This window comes from Oryctolagus cuniculus, chromosome 6, assembly GCF_964237555.1.
Source record: "Oryctolagus cuniculus chromosome 6, mOryCun1.1, whole genome shotgun sequence".
Taxonomy (NCBI): Eukaryota; Metazoa; Chordata; class Mammalia; order Lagomorpha; family Leporidae; genus Oryctolagus; species Oryctolagus cuniculus.
This window is the reverse complement of record NC_091437.1, coordinates 17,093,817-17,120,708: the sequence shown is the minus strand read 5'-3', so window position 1 is coordinate 17,120,708 and position 26,892 is coordinate 17,093,817. Positions and strand designations below refer to the sequence as shown.

The 26,892-nt window shown below is 43.3% G+C and overlaps 1 protein-coding gene and 1 long non-coding RNA gene across 7 annotated transcripts in view; both read right to left on the bottom strand.

The window, feature by feature from the left end:
* The window catches only part of CCDC192 (coiled-coil domain containing 192), a 298,623-nt gene that overhangs the window by 21,685 nt on the left and 250,046 nt on the right, over positions 1-26,892 (bottom strand). The gene's annotated exons all lie outside the window — the stretch shown is intronic.
* Positions 1,884-17,999, bottom strand: LOC138850134 (uncharacterized). The gene is made up of 2 exons (XR_011389694.1): positions 12,200-17,999; positions 1,884-8,937 (listed from the first exon to the last, which is right to left on the bottom strand). It is a non-coding gene; the product is annotated as an uncharacterized lncRNA (long non-coding RNA).

Here is a 26,892-nt window from a genome sequence, read left to right as displayed (position 1 = left end):
GATTGCCAGATCCTTGTGTTTGATTTTAAATTGATATGACAGCACGTCCTGTGTACTTGGATTAGTCCACAATTCTTCTTTTTGTCTTCTGTTCTATAACACAAGGGTTACTATTTCATACCTGACCGGATGCTAAACATGTCCTTTATGTGTCTGAGTTTGCTTAGTTCTTGCAAATAAGTTTCGCAACTATATTTAACCACCCCATCAATTCATAGGATTGTGGGTAGCTAGTGGCGAGTAAGTGAAATTCTACAAGCTGTTTTGCTTGTCTACTAATGAAGTGATTCATTCTATGTGAAGTAGTACTCAAAACAATTTTTAAAGGGGGTCTAATTCGCTAATTAGGTCAAGCCTCATGTTTTCACTGAATGTTTTCGATTCCCAAAATCAGAACTTGAAGCAGTGAACAGGACTCGAAAACACAGTTTTGCAAGGAATCTACTTCTGCTTCCAAACTGGGAAACCACTGACCAAATCCCAGAGAAATTAGAACCCAAACCTGTGTTCCATAGTTATCAGGGAAACCAGGGCTTAAAAATAACCCCCACCACCCAGCCGTAAACAATGGAAGCATTTCACTAGTGTAGCAACAAGCCCTTCTCAACGGGAGGAGGCATGAGATTCTCTAAGTGGCTTTCTGCTTGAAGACCCAACTCTGCACAGAGAAGTGAATTTACTTTGCATGGACGTGAGGGGTTGGCTCAGTCCATACGCAGTGGAAATTCCTAACTGTCATCTTGTGGAGCTGTTGAGTTGTCCATGACAGCTTGCATGGGTGGCTCAATGTGCCACCTCACGTGCGACATAACTATGCATGTAAACACTAGTCCATATACATTCTGGCCTTGCACCTAAAGGAAACTTAACTCTACATTTAGGCTCTTATTCTTAGATTTTCATTCACTGTTTTCTTCCAGTGTAGACATTTTCTCATCTGTTGGCCACCCTTTAATTTTGAAGCTTTATCCCTAAATCTGTAGTTTAACAGCAGTAACCTCAGAGTATGTGCCTTGTCTGGGGTACCTTTTAAGCTTTTTTTCATCATCCTTGCATTCCTATTTAATTTTACTTTGCATTTCTCTCCTTGTTCTTATCATCTTTTTTTACAAACATATTTTCCATAATTTCCATAAATTCTCTAGTGCTCTTACTTTATATCCATTCTTTAGTGAGTCTCATGGCATGTCAAAATAGATCTCTTTGCATGACAAGTGGTGGAAAAGGAAGCCACTTATTCCCACTGGCACTGTTTGGTTTTCAAGCAGCCATTTTGACATTGACTCTACATGTAGAGGAATCTCACTTTCAGAGGGCTCTCAAAGGAACTTGAAGTTCTAGAAGTCATAGTGTTGTTCTGAAACTTCTATGTTTTTCATGACCCTAGACTTCTCTATTGACAAAGAAGAGCTGCTTGCTTGTCTTTATCAAGCCCCAGAGCTAACTCAAGGTAAGGTTGCTTAGAAACAGAAGCTCTTAGCTCTTGCCTCACTGGAGGCCAAGTAGTTCATGTGCCTGACTGGCTACAAACCACTCTGGCTCCTAAATATCTCCAGGTGTGCTTTCAGAGGGCCGAAACAAGGTCTGTGGACACTACCCCAGATGTAGGGGCTGTCATATCCCCTCCTCTCCTCCATTTTCATGTTGTCACCAACACGGGTCATTCATAGGAAGAAAAACCAAAACAAACAAATCACTAAAAACTCCAGGTGTAGACCTTCTGTCTGTTCAAACAACCTTCCCCAAATCTCATCTAGAATGGCTCATTTGCATTTAAGTTGTATTCTTTTTGCGTATCTTGGATGAATTCCTCACAACTTGGTAGTTGATTAAAGCCATGATTCTTTCCTTTTTTTCAAACAATCCTCTGGGCTCCATTTGTCTTTTTGTTTCTTCCAGGTTTCTAAGAACACAGCAATTCACACAGTTCAAAGACAAGGGAGAAGGAGAGAGCCGGGAGCCTGGTTTTCATAACCACACAAGAACAGAAACCCAGTCTGACCAGCTCCCATTCCTCCAGCTGTTCCACGATGTCGCTGTTGCAGGCTGCTCTCAAGCCAGCGGGTGTCTGTCATGCTGTGATGGCTCTGTGCCTCTAGACCCATCCAGAACCTACCTAGACCCTGCCTTGGCCAAGCAGGTCCTTAGAAGGAGCCTAAGACCACTACCTTGACCCTAATTGTCCTGTCTTTTCTCAGCTCAATTAGCAGGACCCAGGTTTGCTGGTATGCATCCTCTTAGATACCAGGAACCAATCTCCTTTATCTCACTTGGCTCAGTTTGATTACCCTACTACTGAAAAAAGGGGCTCTCCTTCTCTTCTCAGGGAGGACACCTCTGGGAACTCAAAGGCCTGTAACTCCTTGAACGGTTCCAGAGTGATTCCAAGGTGCCCACATCTACTCTTTCGTTGGAGGAGGAGCCTTTTCCTCAGGGATATGAAGGCGATTTTATGCTGCTTTTATAGATGATGACTTAGTGTGTTTAATCTGTTTTCTAAAAATACACTTTTGAAAGGGCACTAGTAATCACTGTACCAGGACTCCACTCATAAACAAGGCAAGCTATGATGGGTCATTCTAAATGTCTTTCAGTAGACAGGAAAAAAAAGTAGAAATTAAATCTATGGCAAGGCCTCTGTAATGCACAAGACTCTACTAACTTACAAGTCCTCAAAAGAAAAATCAAAATTGGTCTTCAAACAAAAGTGGATATTAATAACACATATTAATTATGTTATCCACACACAGAACCATAACTAAGTCTTCTTCAAGATCCACACATATTGAACTCAGCTATGGGCAAGGTTACACGAACCGTGGGGGATGCACATATGAACAGGCATGGTTCCTTGCTGCCGTCTTGGATAGGAAGCCATCTCAGTGTCTACATCTGCTGTTCCTCCTGTGACACTGCTAGTGATCCTTATAGCAATGCTCTGAAAATTAGAATTATGTTTGATGTCACAGAAACGGCACTGGTGAATTTCTTTGCTATTATTTTAAATTAAACCACACTTGAATGGTTTAGATTGGGGATATGCCAATAGTTTATTCTCATCAAAACTGAAGAATGTGATGACTCAGAAAAATGAGCATCCTGGCTTAGCGTCAGCATCGCTGGTTGTGGCTATGTTCAGTCAAAGTCTCGCCTGGTCTTCGAGCTCTGAAGACAGCACACTTTCAGTTACATTTGGCAGGACCTGGAGGCTTATGTTGTGCCCCAGGCTTGTTCAGAGTAATTCGTGGCCAGCACTTCATTCACCTGGCATAATTGGATTCAAGAGAGCATTAAAGTCTTTTCGTCCATAATAATAACTCTTGGGAACATTAGTAAACAGTGGAGGTCATTCATTTTGTACACCACTAAGGGTGATCTTTTTGTAAAGTCTGCTGTGCAGAGGAGACTTGGGGGCTCTCTTCCAAGATGACTCAGCTGTTGTCTGGCTGTTCTATGAATTGGCTACTTAGAAAAACAAGTAAATAACAATTGCAATGGTAAGTTACAAGTAGGGACAACTCCTGAGCAGGATGTGTTGCATGCAGAAAAGCCCTGCCTATTAAGACAGGCAAATTAAGTCAATCGATGGTGCAATAGGCAGCTGTTACACGCAAGTCACAGTGTGCATATCTATGAGCATATCATGCTCACATGTGCTAGACAATACATCATGGACCACAACCCTAGCTCTGCCAGGTACCTGGAGAGGCTGGAAGAAGAGTGTAAATTTATCACAGGAAAAAAAAAAAAACCTCAAAACTCCATTTCCAGACTATACTACGTACTTGAAGAGCTAATTCAATGCTACCTTATGTTTCCCTCAGTTTGTTTCTCATACACTTAGTTCCCCAAATAGACTGTTAGAAGACACAGTCCCAAAGCTTGCAAGTGTGAGGAGCTGGTGTTGGATGTCTGCCTGCCCCCCAGCCCGTGGTGTCCTCCTCCATGCCCTGCGTCCCCCAGCAGTTCCACTCTAGGACTCTCCCCCCCCCCCCCAGTTGGAAACCATTCTTCAGGTCTACCTAGCACCACCTTTCCAGCTAGGCAAATGGTGCCATTCCAGCTCAGGCCTTGCTAAGCGCGGTGGCCTGGGACAAGCTCCTTCTCTCCTGGTTTCCTCATCTGGGTAGGGCTGCACAGGGAGGCTGTGTGGATTAAACCGTGGTGTTAGAGTGTAGCAGAGTGGCTTACACAATGCCAAACACACACTGACGGTGTCATAAATGCTTCTTTTTCTCTCCCTTCCCGGTATCTCGCAGCCGAATTCTAACTTTGCTTTCCTCGGCACTCACTGGGGCTCTGGCTTGGCTGATGTTCCCAGGTGACAAGTGTAAACACGAATTCTGAACTTTCAAAGAAAAGGCTTCGGAAAGGATCTAGACTGGAAAATTTTTAAATTTTTAGGGAGTGTTCTCCATGGCCTTGGGGCCCTCTGGGGTGGCCAGGGCTCTAGCCCTTCACCTCCTTTGACTTAAGAAAAGTACTTTTACTATTTAAAAATAGCAAGATTTTCATAAGATTTCATTTGGAGAATACAAACGTTTCCTGTTCTCCCTCCAGCCCCAACCTGCCCCCTCCAGGAAAAAAAAAAAAAAAAAAAAAAAAACAGTTGGAAACACTGCTTTGGCCAAGACTTCATTTTGAGGATGAGGGGTTTGGAAAACGAGACACAGAGAGGTCAAACATGCAAGCCTCGGCCTTGTTTCCCTTCCTGGAGCTCGTCCTTTGCATCCTTTAGTGCCACATGGGGCCAGTGCTGTGGTGCAGCTGGTTAAGCTACCACCTGTGATGCCGGCATCCTTTATGGGTACCTGCTTCTAACCCCGGCTACTCCACTTCTGACCCTTTTTCCTGTGAATGCACCTGGAAAGGCACAGAACATGGCTCAAATGCTTGGACCTTGGCACCCACGTGGGAGACCTGGATGGAGTTCCTGGCTCTTGGCTTTGGCCTGGCCCAGCCCTTGGCTGTTGTGGCCATTTGGGGAGTGAACCAGTGGGTGGAAGATCCCGCTCTCTGCTTTTGCCCCTGTGTCTGCAACTCTGCCTTTCAAGACCACTTGCCCAGACTCCAGGTGCACTGGACTCCTGTGAAGCCTTGTTCAGTAAAGAGGAGACTTAAGTTTCCTCAAGAATTTCCCAACTGTTTAGCACTAAAGTGCTTTCTGAGTCTCGATGTGGTTCTTTCCAGGTACTGATGACTGCCAAGATTCCAAGTATTTAGGTTTTAAAAAATGAACATATATTTTAAGAGAACTGCTCAAGTTATACATAAATACATGCAGTGAAACATTTAAACAATGTGGCTGTGTATAGCGTAAAAACTAAAAGCTCTTCTTCCTCCCTCTGCCTTCCGCACCAACTGCCAACCTCACTGCTGAACCACTGTTAAAATTTCACCATACAGTGGAGGGCATTCAGTCGAGTTGTTAAGATGCTAGGTAAGATGTCTGATGCCTATGTCCCACATCAGAGTGGTCAGGTTTGATTCCTGCCTCTGACTCCTGACTCCAGCTTCCTACTAATAGGCACACAAGAAGGCAGCAGGTCCTGGGACAGGTGGCTGTGGCCCTGCCACCATGTGGGAGACCAGAAATGCATTCTCAACTCCTGGCTCCTGCCCTCGTCCAGCCGTCCAGCCCTAGCTGTTGTGGGTATTGTTGGTAATGGGTATTGCTTCTTAAATACATTTTAAAAATTTTTGTCCTATATTTTCCGTATGTTATTCTACATATTTACATATAGTTTAATTCTGCCCATATACATAAAATCAAACCCTTCATGCTGTTTTGTTACTTAATATTTTTCTTCCTAAAAAATCAGAGATGATTCCAATTAAGTACATACATATCTATAACACTCTTAAAAATTCCCACATTTTCATGGCATGAATGTCACTAAAAATGGGCAAACAGATGGTTCTTTCATACTCACTCTTTCTGTTTTTTTGCCTTCAAAATGAACTTGCAATCAATATTCTTGTATATGCCTGCAGGTACACATTTGAAAATCTCTCTCCAGCACAAATATGAAGATTCTATCAATTAGAAAATTTGACAGCTGTGCTCCTACTTCCTCTAATTTCTAAATTCACTCAATTTACACTCATTCTCTAAACTAATACAGAATAAACTCATATTTTTCTCTTCCATTAGATCTATTTATCCTCATTTTATTTGAAAGGCAAAAAGACACAGAGAGATAGAGAGTGAGTATCTACCTGTTGGTTCATTCTCCCAAATGCCCAGAACAGCCAGCAATGGGCCAGGCCAACCCCAGGAACCCAGAACTTACTCTGGTCCTGAAAATAAGTGGCAGGAACCCAAGTACTTGAGCTAGAGCCTGCTGCCGCTCATGGTGCATATTAGCAGAAAGCTGGAGTGAAAGCAAAAGAGCTTGGACTTAAACCAGGTACTCTGATATGGGATTTGGGCATCCCAAAAAGTGACCTAACCATTACACCAAATACTCACACCTCTCTCATTTTATGTACATTTTATTTTTAAAAACTTCTCCAAAGAAAGAATAAAGTTATTTTATAACTGTTTATATACTGTCAAGTGGTGAATCTTTTTGCACATACTATTTTCATTTGTGTTTTTTTTTTCTGTAAATGATCTGTTTCTACAATATATATTTTCTATTGGGTTGTTTGCCTTTATCTTATTGATTTATAGCTTATAGATTTTAGATACTAATCTTTTTAATATATGCAAAATACATTTCAATACTTTGTCATATATGTCACATATAATTTTCCTTTATCATCTAACTTTTAATTTTGTTCATGATTCATTAAATACATTTGCATTTCCATACGGCCACTTCTGTCCGTCTTCCCCTTATGGCTACTAGATGCCCTATCAATGGCTCCTCCTGAATCTGAGCACTTCTTTCCCCCTTTCTTTCTATCATTCTTGCTGAAGATACTATCTCCTCTTGCCAGTTATCCTCTCAACTAATAAGCTGGCTTCTGCTCTTGCCACAACTCATTACCCACATCTCCCTCATTTAAACATGTTTATCAGACATCATTCTTCTGCTCAACATTATTGAACTGATTTGCATTACATTTAGAAGGAAATCTAAACTTTTTACTGTAGCTTTCAAAGCCCTAAATGGTCTGGCCTTTCAGACCTTTTTTTTTTTTTTTTTTTTTTGAAAGATTTATTTATTTATTTGAAAGTTTGAGTTAGAGAAAGAAAGAGAGAGAGGTCTTCCATCCGCTGGTTCACTCCCCAGATGGCTGCGATGGCCAGAGCTGCACCGATTTGAAGCCAGGAGCCAGGAGCTTCTTCCAGGTCTCCCACGTGTGTGCGGGGGCCCAAGGACTTGGGCCATCCTCCACTGCTATCCCAGGCCATAGCAGAAAGCCGGATTGGCAGAGGAGCAGCCGGGACTAGAACAGGTGCCCATATAGGATGGTGGTGCTTCAGGCCAGGGCGTTAACCCACTGCGCCACAGCGCCAGCCCCTCAGACCATTCTTAGATGTGTTTGATGCTGTAGCTGTGTGAGCATTTAGGTTTCTCAAATAGCTTAGTTTAGTTCTAGCTTACAGCCCGTGCACCAGTTAGTATCCATGAATACAAAGTATCTCTTCCAGCCCTTTTCGTAGTTTGATCTTCTTGCCTTTCAAATCCCAATTTAGCTTTAATGTTTTCATCTAAGAGTTTTTTTCAAAAATAGGCAAGGTCATCCTTGACCATCACATTCGATTTTAATTCTCACTGTAGTACACACATCTTTTTCTTGGTTGGTTGTTGGTTGAATGATCAATTCACCTCTCTCTATATATGTGTGTGTATATATATATATATATTTATATACACACACATACATATATATACATATATATATAGACATCTATCTACCTATCTGTATATTCATCCATTCATTCATCTATCTTCCATCTCTTCTCTCAGACCTTTGACTAATATTTTTAAAATGAATTTACTGACATTTAAGTAGGGTTTGGGAAGGGAGTAGAGAGAAATATGTGAGGACACTTCCAAAAGCTGTGGCAAAATGGAATTAAAATGTAAGTTTATTTGGGTGCAAAAATGTTTAAATCCATGTACATTTTTTTATACCATGTATTTCCATGAACTTCTTGAAGACACCTTGAATGCATGGATTTCAAAATTTTTTTGTACCAAAATAAATTTTTGTTTTAATTCCACTTTCTGTTATATATGGCTAATTGTAGGATGGTCATATAACTTATCATCCATACAAGGCCACTTTTGAGAGTAGAGGAAGATCAATTGTCCTGAGACAAGACGTATAACCTGGGATGATCACAGGCCTATGGTTATCCAATTGACTATTAGGTGTTCATTTATTTAAATCATAGGAATTTTATAACATTTTAATATCTGATATGCTTCACATTTTATTGTTTATTTAAATAAGGTTATGCCTAGTCTAATATGTATATTCTTACTGATGATATGACTTTTTTGCATATGGAATAAACTTGACATTAATAGTATCAAATCCACATACCTTTATGCTGCACTTTTCTCAGAATTGAGTTACATTTAGAACAGAGATAATATTTTTTTAAAGATTTATTTATTTATTTATTTGAAAGTCAGAGTTACACAGAGAGAGGAGAGGCAGAGGCAGAGAGAGAGAGAGAGAGAAAGAGAGAGGTCTTCTATCTAATGGTTCACTCCCCAGTTGTCCGCAACGGCTGGAGCTGTGCCGATCCAAAGCCAGGAGCCAGGAGCTTCTTCTGGGTCTCCCACGTTGGGTGCAGGGGCCCCAGTTCTTAGGCCATTGTCTACTGCTTTCCCAGGCCACAGCAGAGAGCTGGATCGGAAGCAGAGCAGCCAGGTCTCGAACCAGTGCCCACATGGGATGCCGGTGCTTCAGGCCAGGGCGTTAACCTTCTGTGCCACAGCGCTGGCCCCATAGAACAGAGATAATATTGTTCTGGAATATGATGTATGGCATTTTGTCAGAAAAGATACGGTTAAGAAAGAAAATATCTCTCCATTGATTTTATTTTAAAAATATCCTTCAAAACATTTCATGTTATCTTCATATAGGTCTTGCCCAATTTTGAAACATTTTCCCAAGTTATTTCATATATTTTATATTTTTTGAAATTCTGAAAATTTTCCCAAATTATTTTATATTTTTATATATTTTTTTCATGTTGTTTTCTTACCTATTACTGTGGGTATGTAGGAAAGCTCTTCCCATTTGCTGATTTATTTTGTAAGCATTTTGAATCCTTATCTCAGACACTTTTTCATTTTGACAGTCAGCTCATCCCCACCTGTACAGGTTCCTGCTGTTCTGAATCCACAAGCACCAAGGTTGGGGTTGTTACACAGCAAAAGCAAACAGGACACCTGGGAGAAGAGCCCCACACCTCTGCCAGAGAGTAGCCTGAGGACCTTGCTCCTATCAGCTGAGCTTTCACAGCCCAGGGCTCCTTATCTAGAAGGGAGAATGGTGGTATTTGACCTTCCCCAGCACAGGGAGTAGGTGAGAACCCAGGGAAGGTGCTGTCTGGGAAGAGCTGCAAACGTGCACAAAGAGCAGCTTGTGAGTCAGTCGCGAGCGTGCACTCAAATCAAGCAGGCTTCGTGACTTCCACTGACCGCAGGAGCAGTGGTCCTGGCTTCGGGCAACACACGCTGTCCATCTCCGGAACCAGAAGACAAGTGTGCACCTGCTAGATGCCTGCGGTTTCTTCTCAGAAAGGCGAGATTTGTGTGCCTGCAAGCAGAACTGAGGAAATCCAGAAATCTCAGACGTGCTCCACCCTTGTGGAGGTTTTTCTTCCTAGTCACTATGTCGCTACATTACAAATAATCATGGGAGCCACTTGTGCAGAGAGCTGCTGACTGTGTCACTCTGAGACAAGCCACCAGGGCTTCCGTCGCCAGCATGAAGTACCAGGGCCCTCAAAGATCAAGCCAAGCTCACCAACTCCCATCAACCCCAGCAAATCAAAGATCGATAGAAACTCTGACCTTTAGAAGAGTGCTGAAAAGGGCGATCTCACTCTCGGAATTCCCACTCTCTGGTTGTGTCAGTCTGAGAAAAGACTTTATTGGCACAGAAGGTGTAAAAAATTTGAGTTTCCTGGCTTGTGCCCTACGATGTTCTCAAACTCAATCCTGCTCACCCTCTCTTAGATTTGATTAATTCTGCTGGATCTAAAACAGCTGACCAGTCCTCTGTGTGTCTGTTTTGTTTTTCTTTCCCCTTTAAGAATTTTATGTCAATAGGAGCTTCTGGAAAGCACAGCTGCTTTCTGGCAAGGCCTTGGCTCAAATCTTCACGCATGCAGTTAACTGCAGTAACCGCGTTCTTCCTAAGCCATCTGAGGCTCAGGTAAGCAGCAGAGGTGAGATTCGCTTCCAGCTCGGGGCAACAGAGTCATGCCAACATTTTTAGCGATTTCTCTCGATCTGGTCCTCGTTTCTGTGAATATCCTATCATCCTTTTTCTCCTTTCCCAATCTCCTTCAGGTATTTCTGGAACTTTCGGTGTATTTTTACACATGGTTATGTGTGGGTCTCAGCCTGCAGAAAATGTCGCGTGCAAGTCCCTTCAGCCTCTGGCTCCCCATCCTGGAGATTAGACACAATTTTTCTGCACAAGTTTAGTCCTATTTTCTTTCTCTCTCACTATCTGCCTTCCTGCTCAACTTCATCACTTACTACTTCTTAATCATATGCAAACAAACAAGCAAACAAAACCCCACAGACTCATGAAATCAACTGGGGATCCACCATACCTGCTGGTCCCAGGCATAACCAGATTCTGAATGCTGATTTGGGATATTGGGCCGCCTGCACACAAGAGTCTCTCCCATTAAGTGATGAAGTTTGGGGGAGAAGCTCAGTGACCTATTCAAGATCACTGGGTCAGATCTCAAACCCAAGTCTGTGGAACCACAGAGCCTCTTGGATGTGGAACAGCTGGAGTAAGGCTCCGGAGCTGAGTGGCCTGTCCTCCAAGCTGGGAACTACTCTTTTCTCAGCACTGACTTTGGACAAGTTTAGCTGGGGACGTAGAACCGGGGCCTACCTTTGCCTCCGGCTGGTAGCTGCCCTCGGTGACACTGATTCTAAAGGTCACCCTGTAACATCTGTGATGCCTTTCTTCTCGGAATGAAAAATCATTTCTTTATTTTTCATCTCGGGCAAACATAGGAGTGTACTCTTCTTGAGTAAATAACAGTTCTTTGTGTTTCATTTCTCCTGAGTATTGGCAGCTTCCGTCTATGGGCTGAGTCGCGGCTGAAACTAAAGCTACTGCCAAGGAGTTCGTATCTAATATTTCCCCTTTCCTTTCATACTTTGTGAAGGCTGTATTGAGAATTTTCGTTGGGAATATTGGCAAAGATGGCTAGATAGTGCCACCACACATACCTACAGAAAAATACAGTGACTGCACTTTTCATTTTCTTTGCAAAGGGACAGCCCATCCAGCATCCAGATTTAGAGACAAGGGACAGGCAGTTAGTGTTCATGGGACTTGGCTTGGGTGGCTTGGCCAGTTGACTCCCATGATGACCCCATGTTGTTCAGACACTAATAGGTTCCAAATTGGTATAACATTGATTTCCAGCCAAGGAACTCATCCTGCACTTGACAATCAAAAACAATGCATCACTGGTTAAAATGATCCCCCAGAGCCTCTTTATTGAGGGAGACCTCAGCCCAACACTCTCCACCTCATGGTAGTGACTAGTCTAGTGTCAGAGAAACCTCTGGCGCTCCTGGTCTAACCTTGAGGAGATAGGGGACTGATGCATTATTTTGTGTGACGCTAAAGTGGATTTCTGGGCATGGAGACCTCCTGTCACTGTTCAGGTACCGGTTAAGTTACTGGATTTATTGGTGGAAATTGTCTCCTGGAGCATTCCATTCTGGCCTTTCTCACTGTCCTCACTTAGATTCCACTCCCCTCTGTGACTACACCATGTGTACAGGAAGGTAAGCCAGACCGAAACCTGTGTCCAAATCACAACTAGCAGAGTAGCCTGCTGGCCCTGCTCTGAAGACAGATCAACTGTTCAACAATACAAATAAATACAATTTCATGTAGGCACAGGCTAAATGAAAGGATTTGTGTTTCTTTTTCCTTTTTTGAATTCCAAAGAATAAGTTTAAAATTAAAAACTTAAAAAAAAGCATTAGGAACATCAAGAGATTCTGAGGAATGAACTCACATAAGCTGACGTTGTGGTACAGCGGGTTAAGCTGCCACTTGTGACTCTAGATCCCATACCGGAGTGCTGGTTCCAGTCCTGCTTGCTCCATTTCCAATCCTGCTTCCTGTTAATGTACCTGGGGAAGCAGCGGAAGCCATCCATGTAAGAGACCTGGATGGAGTTTTGGGATCCTGGCTTTGGTATAATCTAGTCCCAACTCCAGCTCCAGATGTTGTGGCCATTTGGGGAATGAACCAGCAGCTGGAAAATCTTGCTTCTTTTCTCTCCCGCTCCCTTTTCATACTCTACTTTTCAAATCAATCCAACAATCAATAAGTCAATCTTTAAAAAAAGAAAGAGAGAAATGAACCAACCAAACTTATAAGTTTCAAAATTTCAAGCTCTACGATCAAAGGGAGAGATTGGGACCAGGGCTTGGAGACAACTTTATCCCTGCATTCAGGCAATGATCAAATTCTCTGTAGCCATGGCTCATTTGTTTCTTTCTTTTTTTTTTATTTATTTGACAGGTAGAGTTATAGACAGTGAGAGAGAGAGAGAGAGAGAGAGGAGAGGAGAGAAAGGTCTTCCTTCCGTTGGTTCACTCCCCAAATAGCTGCTACGGCCGGTGCTGCGCCGATCCGAAGCCAGGAGCCAGGTGCTTCTTCCTGGTCTTCCATGTGGGTGCAGGGCCCAAGCACTTGGGCCATCCTCCACTGCCTTCCCGGGCCACAGAAGAAAGCTGGACTGGAAGAGGAGCAATCAGGACTAGAACCCGGCACCCATATGGGATGCCGGTGCCACAGGCGGAGGGTTAGCAATGTAAGCCATGGCGCTGGCCCCCATGGCTCATTTCTAGTCAGTCTTCCCGCTCTTCTCTCGTAACTTAAGCATATCAATTATTGGAAACCTGGGCTTATTCCTATAATGTGCTGCTGCTGTCTGTCTTGGCATAATGACTTGGGGAATATAGAAAATCCTTCGAATGGCTGTGAGGCCATTAACATAACAAATTGCTATTCTATGCACCCATGTTAATACCTAAAGCATATAGGGCAGATTCAATGCAGCTCCAGCTTCCTGAGAAAAAAAGGGGGAACAAAAACTTTCTGAAGTGGGGTCGATGTGTTATTTAAGCTGCCACTTAACAATGATGGCATCCTATATGGGTGCTGGTTTGTGTTCCAGCTGCTCCACTTCCTATCCAGCTCCTGACAAATGCCTGGGAAAGCAGCAAAAGATGGCCCAAGTGGTTGAACCCCTGCAATCACATGGGAGACCCAGATGAAGTTCCTAGCCCCTGGCTTCAGTCTGGCATAGCCTTGGTTGTTGCAGCCATTTGGGGGGTGAACCAACTGATGGAAAGTCTCCCTCTCTCTCTGCAACTCTGATGTTCAAATAAATAAATCTATTCTTTTTTTCTGATGTGCAAAGAAATTTAGAAATACTTTTATGCTTGACTTATTTAAAATAACTACTGTAGGCCGGCGCCACAGCTCAGTAGGCTAATCCTCCGCCTTGCGGCACCGGCACACTGGGTTCTAGTCCCGGTCGGGGCGCCAGATTCTGTCCCAGTTGCCCCTCTTCCAGGCCAGCTCTCTTCTGTGGCCAGGGAGTGCAGTGGAGGATGGCCCAAGTACTTGGGCCCTGCACCCCATGGGAGACCAGGAGAAGTACCTGGCTCCCGCCATCGGATCAGTGCGGTGCGCCGGCCGCGGTGGCCATTGGAGGGTGAACCAACGGCAAAGGGAGACCTTTCTCTCTTTCTGTCTCTCTCACTGTCCACTCTGCCTGTCAAAAAAATAATAATAATAATAACTACTGTAACACCTGCAATTTGCTTTCTGTAAGAGGCCATAATTGTCTGCACTGGGCAAAAGGAAACCTCAGGACCACTTTACACACTGAAATGGGCAGGAAAAGTAAACTCTCAAGTCAGCCTGACATTTCCATTAGTGTTTCAATGAGCGATAGCCAAGTGGCTCCCATTGGAGCCCTCAGGCCCAGCCAAATGTGACAGGAAATTACTTTCCACCCATGAGCCTCCAGGGGACAGTGGTTCTCCGCCCCCAACTCAGTTTCTCTATCCCCAAAGTCCTGCTATTGTCAACAATGTTGATTTTAGCTCAATCCGTGCCAGCGATAACAATTTGCATTGACAAATAACAACAATAAGAAATATTATTGAGTGCTTACCCTGTGCCTGATATACACCCTGTGGTTAGTACCATATATACGAACTTTTAAAATCCTTAGTACAAGCCCATGAAGGAGACCTCTTGTTTCTACTTCACACAGGAAGACAGCAGAAGCATAACATTTTCCATTTCCTGAGTGTAATGGCCTATCTTGTTTTGCTTCCTGCTATGTGTCTAGAAGGATGTTTGGCACATAGTAGGTGTGCAGTAAATCCTGCAGAATGAATGTGCGCATGCAGAAACAAATGGAAACACAAACAACCACCAATCACACAGCCAACTGGGCCCCAGACTGCTGTCTGACCTGCAGCCCCAGTACACAAATCATCCACGTGCTGGGAATGTACTGCCACTTTGCTCCACTGGGAAAAAAAGATATGGTTACCCTCTCGTTTTCTGAGTTTTTGTGAACGTAAGGGCCAAAGCAGGACATGGGCATATGGACAATTGGGTCAACAACAGAGGAAGCCTCCCAGTGTACTGGAATCTGATAGAACACTCAACCACTCAGCACTTGGCTTCTCCATGTTTCAGTTCCATCATCTATAAAACAGACACAATTCCATCTTAACTCAATGGAAACAATGTAGACAAAACATCTGGCACTGGTGTCTTCCCACAGTAGGGATTCAGTCCTAGCTCGCCTTTTTCTTCCCCCATTGAATCTGAAGCTCCGTCACCCATTTTTGCATAGGACACAAACTTCTCTGCTACCTTCCTTTTCAGCACAGCGTGGAAGCGAAAAGCCTGAACAAGGACATTGGCCCTAGGGCACAGAGGACGAAAATGTGCTCCATTTGTCCTGCCCGTTGCCCTGCAGGTAGAATGATCTTTTGCAGATATTTTAGCACGTGTGTTAAATACTCTGATATAATTCTGGCATTGGTAGATGTGGAAAAAGGGCCAGACTGATGGAGGGGTTGTAGATGCTGGAGCCGGGCCTAATTAAATAGCTTAGGAAATGCTGCAGGCAGCATGTAGCTGTTCTGAGGTTAAGGAAGGCAGCCTCTTCAGAATTGTTAGGAAGAGAGGGAGGGATGAGAATCAAATGTTACCAAGGATTCAAATGTTAGGGAAACCTGCACTGAAAAAAAAAAGTGCATGTGGAACTAAAAATACCTGTCTGAAAATAACCCTCAGAGAAAAGAAAGGAGTGGATTGTGTGAACCTGCTCCTTGAATGCTGCCCTGCATGCTTTGTGGAACTGAGAGGAACAGAGAGAGCTGTGAGGGGAAAAGAAGCTAAGACTGAAGCAGTAGGCAGCCTCTTGTTGGGTTCACCTGTGCTGCCCCTGCTGGGCCCTGTAAGAGGAGACTTTTTTTTTTTTTTTTTTAATAAACTTCAATTTTAAAAGAAAGAAAAAGCAGACAGGAGCCCTGAGAGCAAGAAGCTCAGGAGCTGCCAGCGTTGCTAACGTGCGTGGCTCTGAGCTCAGAGCGTATACTGAAGTCCACGTTCAGGACAGCCTGTCACACTCCAAGCAGGACCCTCAGGCAGAACCGAAGCCAAGTCCCCTAGACCGGGAACAACTCTCTCCCATCCTTCTCTTGCCTCAATCACCGGTCAGCCAAAGGCTTAGCACCATGACTTCAGTTCTGGACAACGTCTTGGAGATTCGCACGTCGACAAGACGGCCTTTCATCTCTGCCCTAAACAAGGGGGCAGTAAAGCCAGACTTAGGAATGAGAGTGCAGATAAAGCAACTATGAAGTTCCATTTGTTTTCTCTCCTTCTGCCTCCCGCAGGGCGACACGACGCAGCCAAGCCAGGAGGGAGCTCGGTATGTTTGTGTCTCATTCCCATGGCTACTTCACATGTCTTCCTTCTGCCTGTCATCTTTTATTCTTGTCTTTATTTATACCCCTCCCCATTCCTGCTATTTTAATTTCCATTCTCTTGCAGTCTGCTTCTGTCTTTTTTTTTTCTTTCTACTGCATTCTTGCAAGACTGACTGAGCTTGGTTAGTTTTAGTGATACTGCCTTACTAGCCCAAGTATTAAATGCAAGATATTTTAATTTTAGAATTAATTTAAAATAATGTTCCCTGAAAACTTCTTAAACATAGCAATCAATGCCCTTTGGGGTAATTTGAGATAGATGTGGGGTAGCAAAATGAAAGTGTGCAACCGAGCTTGGTAGATTCCAAGTGAAACAAAGCAAGTTTGCCTTCTGTTAGTACTAGAGTAACTTTTGTGACTTGGTGATTGTTTGAGTGTCCCACAAAGGTCCTTGTGTTAGAAGGCTGGCACCAAGGTGGTGGGACTGGGAGGTGGCAGAGCCTTTAAGAGGTGGGGCCTTGTGGGAGGTCTTTCAGGGTCTTTACCAGTGCCTGTGCTATGCCACTGGGATGCTCAGGCTCCAAAACTGTGAGCTCAATAAACTTCTTTGTCTTCGTGAGTAGCCTGTGACTGGTAGTTCACTGTAGTGACGCAAGACCATGGATGGAGGAATAATTAATCTACGGGTGATCCAACACGTTTTCTCTGAATATCATAGGTGACAAAATCTCAACTCTGCTGCTTTCATCATCTGATCATCAAACTTCCTAAGAATTCTAAGGCCCCTCCTAGCACAATCCCTGGTGCCCAAAATTAACTTTGAATTATTTAACCATAGTTTAACCAAAGCACACGGCATTCTCCTGCTGTGTAGCACCCTTGTCCATCTATATTTGGGTAGTGACACTGCTGGCAAATACACAGTATAGTCTATAAAACAAAATGATAAGTCTGACATCAATTATTTTATTGATCCAGTTACTATCTTTGGGGATACTATCCTTTCCCCTGTGGACTTTTCTCTTCTACCCATCCTGCTTATTCATTTATTCCACAAAACACTTCTGAATGCCCACAAGGCATTGTACTAGATGCCAAGTGTTAGAAACACAGTGACCAGACTGATGGGGCCTGGTCATCCTGGAGCTTCATATCTACTTATTTCTTCAAGGACCTTGTTTCTTACCAGCTTCTCATGACTACAAAACAAACAAACAAACAAAAAACTGAATTATTTGACTTGGATATTGACCCTTTCAAACAGAGCAATGCTGTACCCTCAAATATCTTGGCTCCTACTTTGAAGGCCGAAACAGATGGGCTAGTGAGACTACACCCTGAAATTAACAATTCATCAAGCTTTGTAAATTACCTACAGGGTAAGAATCATTGTATACGATTTTAAAAAAAGATTTAGTTTTTTTTTTTTTTTTTTTATTTGAAAGGTAGGGTTACAGAGAGAAAGAGAGATCTTCTATCCACTGGTTCACTCCCCAGATGGCCACAACATCTGGGGCTGCAGCAGATGGAAGCCGGGAGCCTGGAGCTTCTTCCAGGTCTTGCACATGGGTGGCAGAGGCCCAAGCACTTGGGTCATCTTCTGCTGCTTTCCCAGGATCATTAGCAGGGAGCTGGATTGGAAGTAGAGCAGCCAGGACTTGAAAAAGTGCCCATATAGGATGCAGGCACTGCAGGCGGCAGGTTAACCTGCTATACCACAGCACTTGCCCCTGGATATAAGATATTCTACAAGAATGGAAGATCTCTCTCTGTTGCCTTCTCCCTCTATTTCTCTAATACTACTACAAATAAATAGATACATCTAAATAAATAAATAAACAAACCAACCAGATGCAATCTTTGAGGAATATGAGAGGGCCCTGCACCTCATGGGAGACCAGGAGAAGCACCTGGCTCCTGCCATCGAATCAGTGCGGTGCGCCGGCCGCAGCGGCCATCAGAGGGTGAACCAACGGCAGAGGAAGACCTTTCTCTCTGTCTCTCTCTCTCACTGTCCACTCTGCCTGTCAAAAAAAAAAAAAAAAGTTGATCTTGGTGCAAAAGCTTTTTGGAATTCCTGCATAGTTTTTCATAACATGCATGAAATTTTTGAAGACCCCTCATTTATACATATATATTTATATTTATACTCACACATTTTCATTTTTTCCTACTTGTGAGTTAGATTTTACCACTTTTTTTTTTTTACAGAGGCATACTTTTCATACAAGAGAATGAGTACTTGTTACGTTCTCACTTCAGTGAGTCTTGACAAATGCACAGTTATGCCATCCACACCTCAATCGAAATGAAGAACATTCCCATCACCTGGAACTTTCCCTTCTCCCCTCAATTCCCTTCCTTCCCCAATCCTAAGATCACCAATTTTCCAATTATTGTCACCACAGATTAGGTTTGGATTTCATATAGGTAGAATCAGACATGCCGACTTCTTGGTTTCTGTTTTTTTTTTTTTTTTTTTCTGGAAATACTGATATTGAGACTCCCTTGTACTATTGAGTATATCAATACTTTGCTACTTCCTAATCCCGATTTGCGCTCCATTGCATACATATGCCACCATTATTAATGGACATTTGAATTGTTTCAGCTTCTAGCTACTATAATAAAGTTCTTTATACCAGTCTTTTTGTGGACTTCCCCCTGCCTCCATTTTTCTTGAGTGAAGAACCTGAATGGGTTTCTGGGTCATAGGATAGGTTTATGGTTAACTATAGGAAACTGGCAAAAACTGTTCAAAGTAGTTGTACCCTTTTATATTCCCATCAGCATTATGAGAGAATTCTACTTGTTCCACATCCTCATCAATGTTTTTTTTTTAAATAAACCTGTTTTTTTAAAGATTTATTTATTTTACTTGAAAGTCAGTTACACAGAGAGAAGAGAGGCAAAGGCAGAGGCAGAGGCAGAGGCAGAGGCAGAGGCAGAGGCAGAGGCAGAGGCAGAGAGAGACAGAGAGAGACAGAGAGAGACAGAGAGAGACAGAGAGAGAGAAAGGTCTTCCATCCGCTGGTTCACTCCTCAAATGGCCACAAGAGCCAGAGCTGCACCGATCAGAAGCCAGAAGCCAGGAGCCAGGAGCAACTTCTGGGTCTCCCATGTGGGTGCAGGGGCCCAAGGACTTTGGCCATCTTCTACTGCTTTCCCAGACCATAGCAGAGAGCTGGATCAACAGTGGAGCAGCCAGGTCTCGAACCAGCGCCCATAAGGGATGGCGGCACTACAGGCGGCGGCTTTACCCGCTATGCCACAGCACTGGCCCCTCATCAATGGTTTTTACATCAGATTTTTATTTTACTCATTCTCAGTGGGTATAACATGCTGCCCCACTGTAGTTTTAATTTATATTTACTTGGTGACTAATGATTTTGAGCATCTTTTGATGCTTTTATTGGCTGTTCATACCCATCTTTGTTCTTCTGTATAGTGTTTGATGAAGACATTGCCTTTTAAAATAAATTTATCTTTTATTGTTGATTTTTATGAATACTTTGTACATGATGCCTATAAGTCCTAAGTGAGAAACACTTATGCCAGTATTTTCTCAAAATCTGTGGCTTTTTCTCACGTGTTCTCCCAAATCTATTGTTGTATCTTATTTATTTCCATGATTCATCCCTAATTAGTTTAGAATTTTGAAATAGAAAAGACAAGAATTTGATTTTTTTAAACTATTGTAACATCTCTTCCCTGAGGAAATAAATATGGGATTCTTTTGTTAATTAAATGGAATAAAAGCCAGGGGATATAAAGAAATCAGGGGATAAAATTAAAAATGTTTTCCAACAAGAGTTGAAAAACCATTTCTAAAAATGAGAATGGGAAGACATCCATACAACTGTAGCAAAGACCAAGGAGAAGAGAACGATTGGTGGAGCCAAGCTGATGAAGAGGGGAGAGGGCATAAATTGAGGAGGCAAGAGGAAGCATTCACATAGGAAAGATGTTTGTACTGCACTTGAGATAGACAGGGAAGAGAGGGATGAAAATCCAGAAATACATTGGAAGAGAAAAGGAAATCTGTAGGATATCTTCTCAAATGGTTTTGATCTGGGAAAAGTACAGAAGTCACTGTAGACTAAGAAAAGCACAGGTTGGGCTGGGAGCTGAGGATCATGGTTACACTGCAAAGTCTTCAAGAGATGAGGGAAAGAAGTGCAGATCAGAAATGAAGGCAATGGGGTGGGCATTGGAGTATATCGCATTAGTCTGCTGCCTGGGAAGCCCAGATCCCATATGGAGGTTGCCAGTTCCAGCCCTGGCTACTCTGCTCTCAATCCAGCTTCCTAATAACATGCCTGAAAAGCAATGGATGATGGCTTCAGCACATGGGCCACTGCCACACACACGGGAGACAAGACAGTGCTCCAGGCCCCTCAACTTCAGCCTGGCCCAGCCCTGGCTATATTCTGGGAGTGAACTAGTAGGTGGAAGCGTTCCCCCTCACCCCCCTTTTCTTTCACTATTGCCTTTCAAGTAGATGAAAAATATTTTTTAAAAGAAATCAAGGGCAATGATTTATAAGATGACCCATTGGTTCACTGCCCAGACCATCTGCAACAGTTCTCTATCAGAGGAGGAGGAAGGAGGGATTAGTGCAGAGTTGGACACTGAGAATGTAGATGAAATAATGGGACCTGGTAAGGAATCTCAGATGTTGGAAAAACCACCACTGACATGATAAAACCCTAAGTGTATACCAAGGAGGAGGTTGTTCAATGTCAGAAAAGTGATGATACAAAGTTCTTGAGGGCAAATGTGTTCAATGATGTTAGAATTATCTGATTATCAACAGCCATGTGACTTGAAACCCTATTTTCTTTTTTCATTGGAATTTATTTGTGTGGGTAGTGCTGACCTAGTCTTTGGTCCAAGGTTTTAGAGATTCTACTTTTCAGGAGAAGGATCAAAAATCCATTTTTTTTTAAAAAAAGATATTTAGGGGGCCAGTGCTATGGTGCAGTGGGTTAAAGCCCTGGTCTGAAGTGCCGGCATCCCATAAGGGTGCCAGTTTTAGTCCCGGCTGCTCCTCTTCTGATCCAGCTCTCTGCTATGGCCTGGGAAAGCAGTAGAAGATGGCCCAAGTCCTTGAGCCCCTGCACCCATGTGGGAGACCCAGAAGAAGCTCCTGGCTCCTGGCTTCGGATCGGCGCAGCTCCAGCCATTGCAGCCATCTGGGGAGTGAACCAGCGGATGGAAGACCTCTCTCTCTCTCTCTGTTTCTACCTCTCTCTATAACTCTGCCTTTCAGATAAATAAATAAATCTTTAAAAAAGATATTTATTTATCTGAAAGGCAGAGTTACAGGGAGATAGAAGGAGAGAGAGAGAGAGATCTCCCATCCAGTAGTTCACTTCCCAAATGGCCATAACAATCAGGGCTGGGCCATGCTGAAGCCAGGAGCCAGGAGCTTCTTCTGGAACACCCATGTGGGTACAGGTGCTCAAAGACTTGGGCATCTTCTGCTGCTTTACCAGGCACATTAGCAAGGAGCTGGATCAGAAGTGGAGCAGCAGGGACTTGAACCGGCAACCTTACGGGATGTTGGTGCTGCAGGCCAGATGTAGCTGTGGCTACACCACAGCACTGGCCCCTCAACAAATCCATCTGGAACCATACTAGAGAAACTGTTCTAGAGTTCTTTGAACCTCAGATTACATACTCATATAAGGTCCAGTCATTTTACAAAAACTCAACCAAGTGTACCTCCTTAAAAATAAGTCCTTTCTGCTCGTCTTCTAGTTCTTGTCCTTCTGAAAAATACTTTCTCAGGGAGAAGCTCTGTTTTACATTTGTTGCTACTGAGCTTGCATGTTAAAAATATTTTTGCTTCATGGCACAGGTCTACATATTATCTTGTAGAAAATGAGTTACTAAAAATAGAGGGAGAAAAAGAAAAAAAGCAAAGGATTTTGATGGGGCTGTGGCTGAACAATATACCGCATAAAGAGCTATTACAAAAATATGCAAAACTCTGGTTTCCCTTATATTCCTCACGTCTTCATGTGTTAACTAACACTGACCAAGCAGTCACTGAGCAAATGTTATTATCTGCTTGCAGATTTTAATTTTCTCTCAATTTTGCAGAAAACACAGTCAATTATTCTGCCAAAACAAAATCTCCTGTGAAGGTGAATTTAGTAAGACTAAAAGTGAAAGGAGGAAATTGAACTTATTCTAGCTTCAGCTTGTTTTCAGTAAACTCCTCAATCCGATTATCCTTTAATCCAAGTTGACTTTGTCAGTTCGTTTCAAAACATTAGCAATACCTCTGAAGCAGTGTTTGATATAATAGCCACAACCTGAGTTATCACTTGACTAAATCTTTCCACTCCCCCACCCGTGGTCATTGCCACATCTTCCATCCTAATTTCTGTTTGACCTAGGACAAGTGACTTGCAAATGACATCTAATTTTAGCATTTTAGACTCTTTCTGGTGTCTATTATTATCTATCTTCTATTATTATCCCCTGGAGTCTGTCATTATCCCTCCAGCTTTCTTTCTTTAAATTGTTTCAGACCAATGAGAAAGCTGTCTAATTTCCAGGAAAGAGCATGCTCTTGTGACCGAATCCAGGACTCAGTAAACTGTACTATTCAATTTCAATAATATTATACTACTATTCAGTAACAGTGAGGGAAGTGCAAGGTGCAAGTCACTGCCCTCAAGGCTAATGGAGAGGTAAGACACATGTGCTTGAAAAAACAGCTACAGAGTGGGTTTTATTAAGTGCCCAATGGAGGCCCTTGACAACACATTGTCCAAACTCAGAAGCAGGAGACGTCACTAGCAGTAGGGAACTCAGGAAAGATTTTGTGAAGGGATGGAAATGGGAGAAAAAGAGGAGTCTAAGAGGAAGGCAGAGTAGGAAAGCCGTTGTTGGTGGAAAGCATCGTTTGTAAGACAAAGCGGTAGAAGGCTCCTGCACCCTTGGCCATCAACGGTGAGAAGACAGTGGTCACTGAACAAGTTAAGCTCAGAAACAGTGAGGGTTTTGAATATCAGCAGTCTAAGGAATTTGCTGTGTGGGATGCGGGAAGCTATGTTCAAACAGGAGAACATGGTAAGTTTAAACCCATGTTCTATTTGGCTCTCTGGGGGTGAATGATTGTTCAGCTTCCACCATCCATGTATTAAAACATCAATTTACTAATGTTAATTATTAAATTATGTCCTTCTCTTCCTGGAAAAACAGGCATCTTTGAACCCATCTCCCTGTTCACAGTATTTTATCCACAGTTCAGTGCTTGCAGAAGACACTGTAGCCTTTGTTTTACTGTTGGAGATGTTTAGGTTAGAACATGTGACTCAACTGCCAGGTATTTGGCTGGCTGCATGAGTCATGGCTTCCTCATGCCCCATTTTAGTTTCCGTTTATTATTTTCCTATACAAAAAATTTGTTCCCTGATATTTTTAATCATTTATTTATTTGGGAAGCAAAAAGACAGAATCAAAGCAGGGGTGGGGGGAGGGAGAGAGAGGGGGAAAGAGGAAGAGAGAGCAAGCTCCCATGTGCTGGTTCACTCCCAAAATTCCCATAATGAGTGGAGCTGAGCTGCTCTGAAACCAGAAGCCAGGAACTCAATTCAGGAACCCAACCATCTGAGCCATGATGTGCTGCTCCCCAGAGTTTGCACTAAGCAGAAAGGTGGAGTCAGGAGTTGCGCCAGGTATCAAAGTGTTACTCTGATTCGGGATGCAGATATCTTAAGTGGCAACTTAACTGCTGCGTTAAATACCTGCCCCTAGAAAACACATCCAGGTTTGACAAAGTCTTTGGCAGAGGACAGGCCAGGTTTCTTCTGGAGCTGTGAAATGCCTGGTGGCCCCACTGAGCACTGCCTGTGTCTCTGAGCAGGGCTGTGGGCAGGTGGCTGTTCACAGGACGAGTGGTCCAAGAGGAACACGGCCCTGCTGTCTTTCCCAGTGACTCAATACTGGTAGTCGCAGAGATAAGCAACCTGTTGGTCTCAGCTAGAGAAAGCCTCCCTTTTATTTTGACCAGCCCTATACAAACCAGGTCACTGCGTGTTGTATTCATGGTTTCACAAAGCCCTGCTTTCATTCTCACTAGAGGCTGATCCCTATTCATGACCTTTGTTGTTGACAGCCACTGAATGAAAGCAAAGGGATCTGATGTTGGCCAGGCCAGGATGGGCACAACTGCAAAGTAGAAGCCACTGAGTCTCAAAATAGGGCACCCTTCCAGGCCAACAGGGCCCCCATCTCTGCATCTCCTACTTTCTCCCAGCTTTGGGTTGCTGAAAAAATGTTCAGCTGGTCCTGTATGTTACTGAGGGTGGGACTCACTTGTGTAACCTGATGGTATTGAATCCTGGGGCTTTAAAACACCATGCTATGTAACAGAGGCAGAGTATTAGAATAGCTGGTCTTTCACCGAAGGAAAAATTGTACTATACAACCAACTATCCTTTTGCATACATAATTTTTCTGTCTCTGGAGCTTTAGAGTTGACTGAGATTTTATAGATCATCTAATTCAGTCATCTCATTAGACAAATGGGGAATTTAGGTTCAGAGATAACAACCAATATGGTGACCAACAAGCTATCCTGGTGTGCCCTGGGCTGAATGGTCTCCTGTAATGCAGAGTTCTCAGTGCTAACTCTGGGAAAGCCCCAGGGAAATGGGGATGCAACCAGTAACCAATGAGCCAATGCAACATCGCACACTAGTTATTGCACACTGCAGACTACAATGCAGGACGACGTCCAGGCTGAGGCCTCTTCTATAGCACCATAATGCCACCAAACATTTCTTCATGCATGAGTCACATATTAAGATTCCACAATAATGGCCAGTTTAATTTTATATACTAGATGTCTATGAAAGTTTTCACCCTCATTTCTGTTGAGGCTATCTTATCCCTTAAGAACTCGGCATCAGTACATACATTTTTTAAACCTAATTTAAATTTAATAAGGATAGAAGACTATTTCTATCTTTATTGGATGAGGAAAGAAATCAATGAAGTATATTGAGAGTAGCCAAAGAGAACATTTGTTTTCTAAATTAGTTTAGGGCCATAGTTATTGGATATGAAATATATGAGGCTTGTATTTAAGTCAGAGGGCAATGAACATGAAAATTGGGTTGATAAACACAAGCACTTGTTACTAACAATTCTTCCAGCTCAAATTCTTGTGGGTATAGCTATAAAGCAATGAAGCCAGTTGATTTACTCAACTTTCAAATCACTTCATTACTTTATAGGTATAATCTGGGCAACTCTTTGTGACTTCTGGTGATAAGGGTGAAATGCTTAAACATTCAAGGTGCCAAAACTTGCTAAACTTATGTTAAGATCGACTTTCTTGGGGGAAGTACTTTGGCTTAGCTGGTAAAGCCACTACCAGCAGTGCCGGCATCCCATATGGGCACTGGTTCAATTCCTGGCTGCTCCACTTCTGATCAAGCTCCCTGCTATGCCCTGGGAAAGCAGCAGAAGATAGCTCAACTCCTTGGGTCCCTGCACCTAAATGGGAGACCCAGAAGAAGCTCCTGGCTCCTGGCTTTGGAATAGCCCAGCTCCAGTCATTGCAGCCGTTGAAGGGTGAACCAGTGGACGGAAGATCTTTTTCTCTCTCTTTGCCTCTGCTTCCTTGTAACTCTACTTTTCATGTAAATCAATAAATATTTAATAAATAAATAGATCTTTAAAAACAAAGTTATTATAAATAAATATAAATTTCATAGAAAAAAATAAAAACAAAGTTATTTAAAAATATCAATTTTCTTAAATATTGGTGATTCACTGGGTTCCTTTTTTAAAAAATATATTTATTTATTTATTTATTTATTTGAAAGTCTGAGTTACACAGAGAGAGAGAGGTCTCCCACCCATTGGTTCACTCCCCAATTGGCCGCAACGGCCGGAGCTACACCGATCAGAACCCAGGAGGCAGGAGCTTCTTTTGGGTCTCCCATGTGGGTGCAGGGGGCCCAAGGACTTGGGCCATCTTCTACTGCTTTCCCAGACCATAGCAGAGAACTGGATCAGAAGAGGAGCAGCTGGGACTAGAACTGGCACCCATACGGGATGCAGGCACTTCCAGGCCAGAGCTTTAACCCGCTGCACCACAGCACTGCCCCTGGATTCCTTTTATTATTATTATTATTATTATTTTATTTATCTTTTTGACAGGCAGAGTTAGTGAAAGAGAGACAGAGAGAAAGGTTTTCCTTCAGTTGGTTCACCCTCCCAAATGGCTGCTACGGCCTGCATGCTGCGCTGATCCGAAGCCAGGAGCCAGGCTTCCTCCTGGTCTCCCATGCCGGTGCAGGGCCCAAGCACTTGGGCCATCCTTCACTGCCTTCCTGGGCCACAGCAGAGAGCTGGACTGGAAGAGGGGCAACTGGGACAGAATCCAGCACCCCAACCGGGACTAGAACCCAGGGTTCCAGCGCCACAGGCGGAGGATTAGTCTAGTGAGCCGTGGCACCGGCCAACCCTGGATTCCTTTTAATTGCTATTTTCTTTCTAAACTAGTTGCTGTCTGAGGGCTCATCCTAAAGGATGACTCCAACTCTTCCTGCAAAGAGCTCCTATCAATCTATGGTGTTCCTGCCATACTTTTGCTTGCACCCCTGGTACCCATTATAACCCAGCCCTGACCCAGCCTCCCAGCCCTTCTGAACATGTCTTCAACCTAACACAGCAAATCAGTTTGAATTGACACCAAAGAGGACAC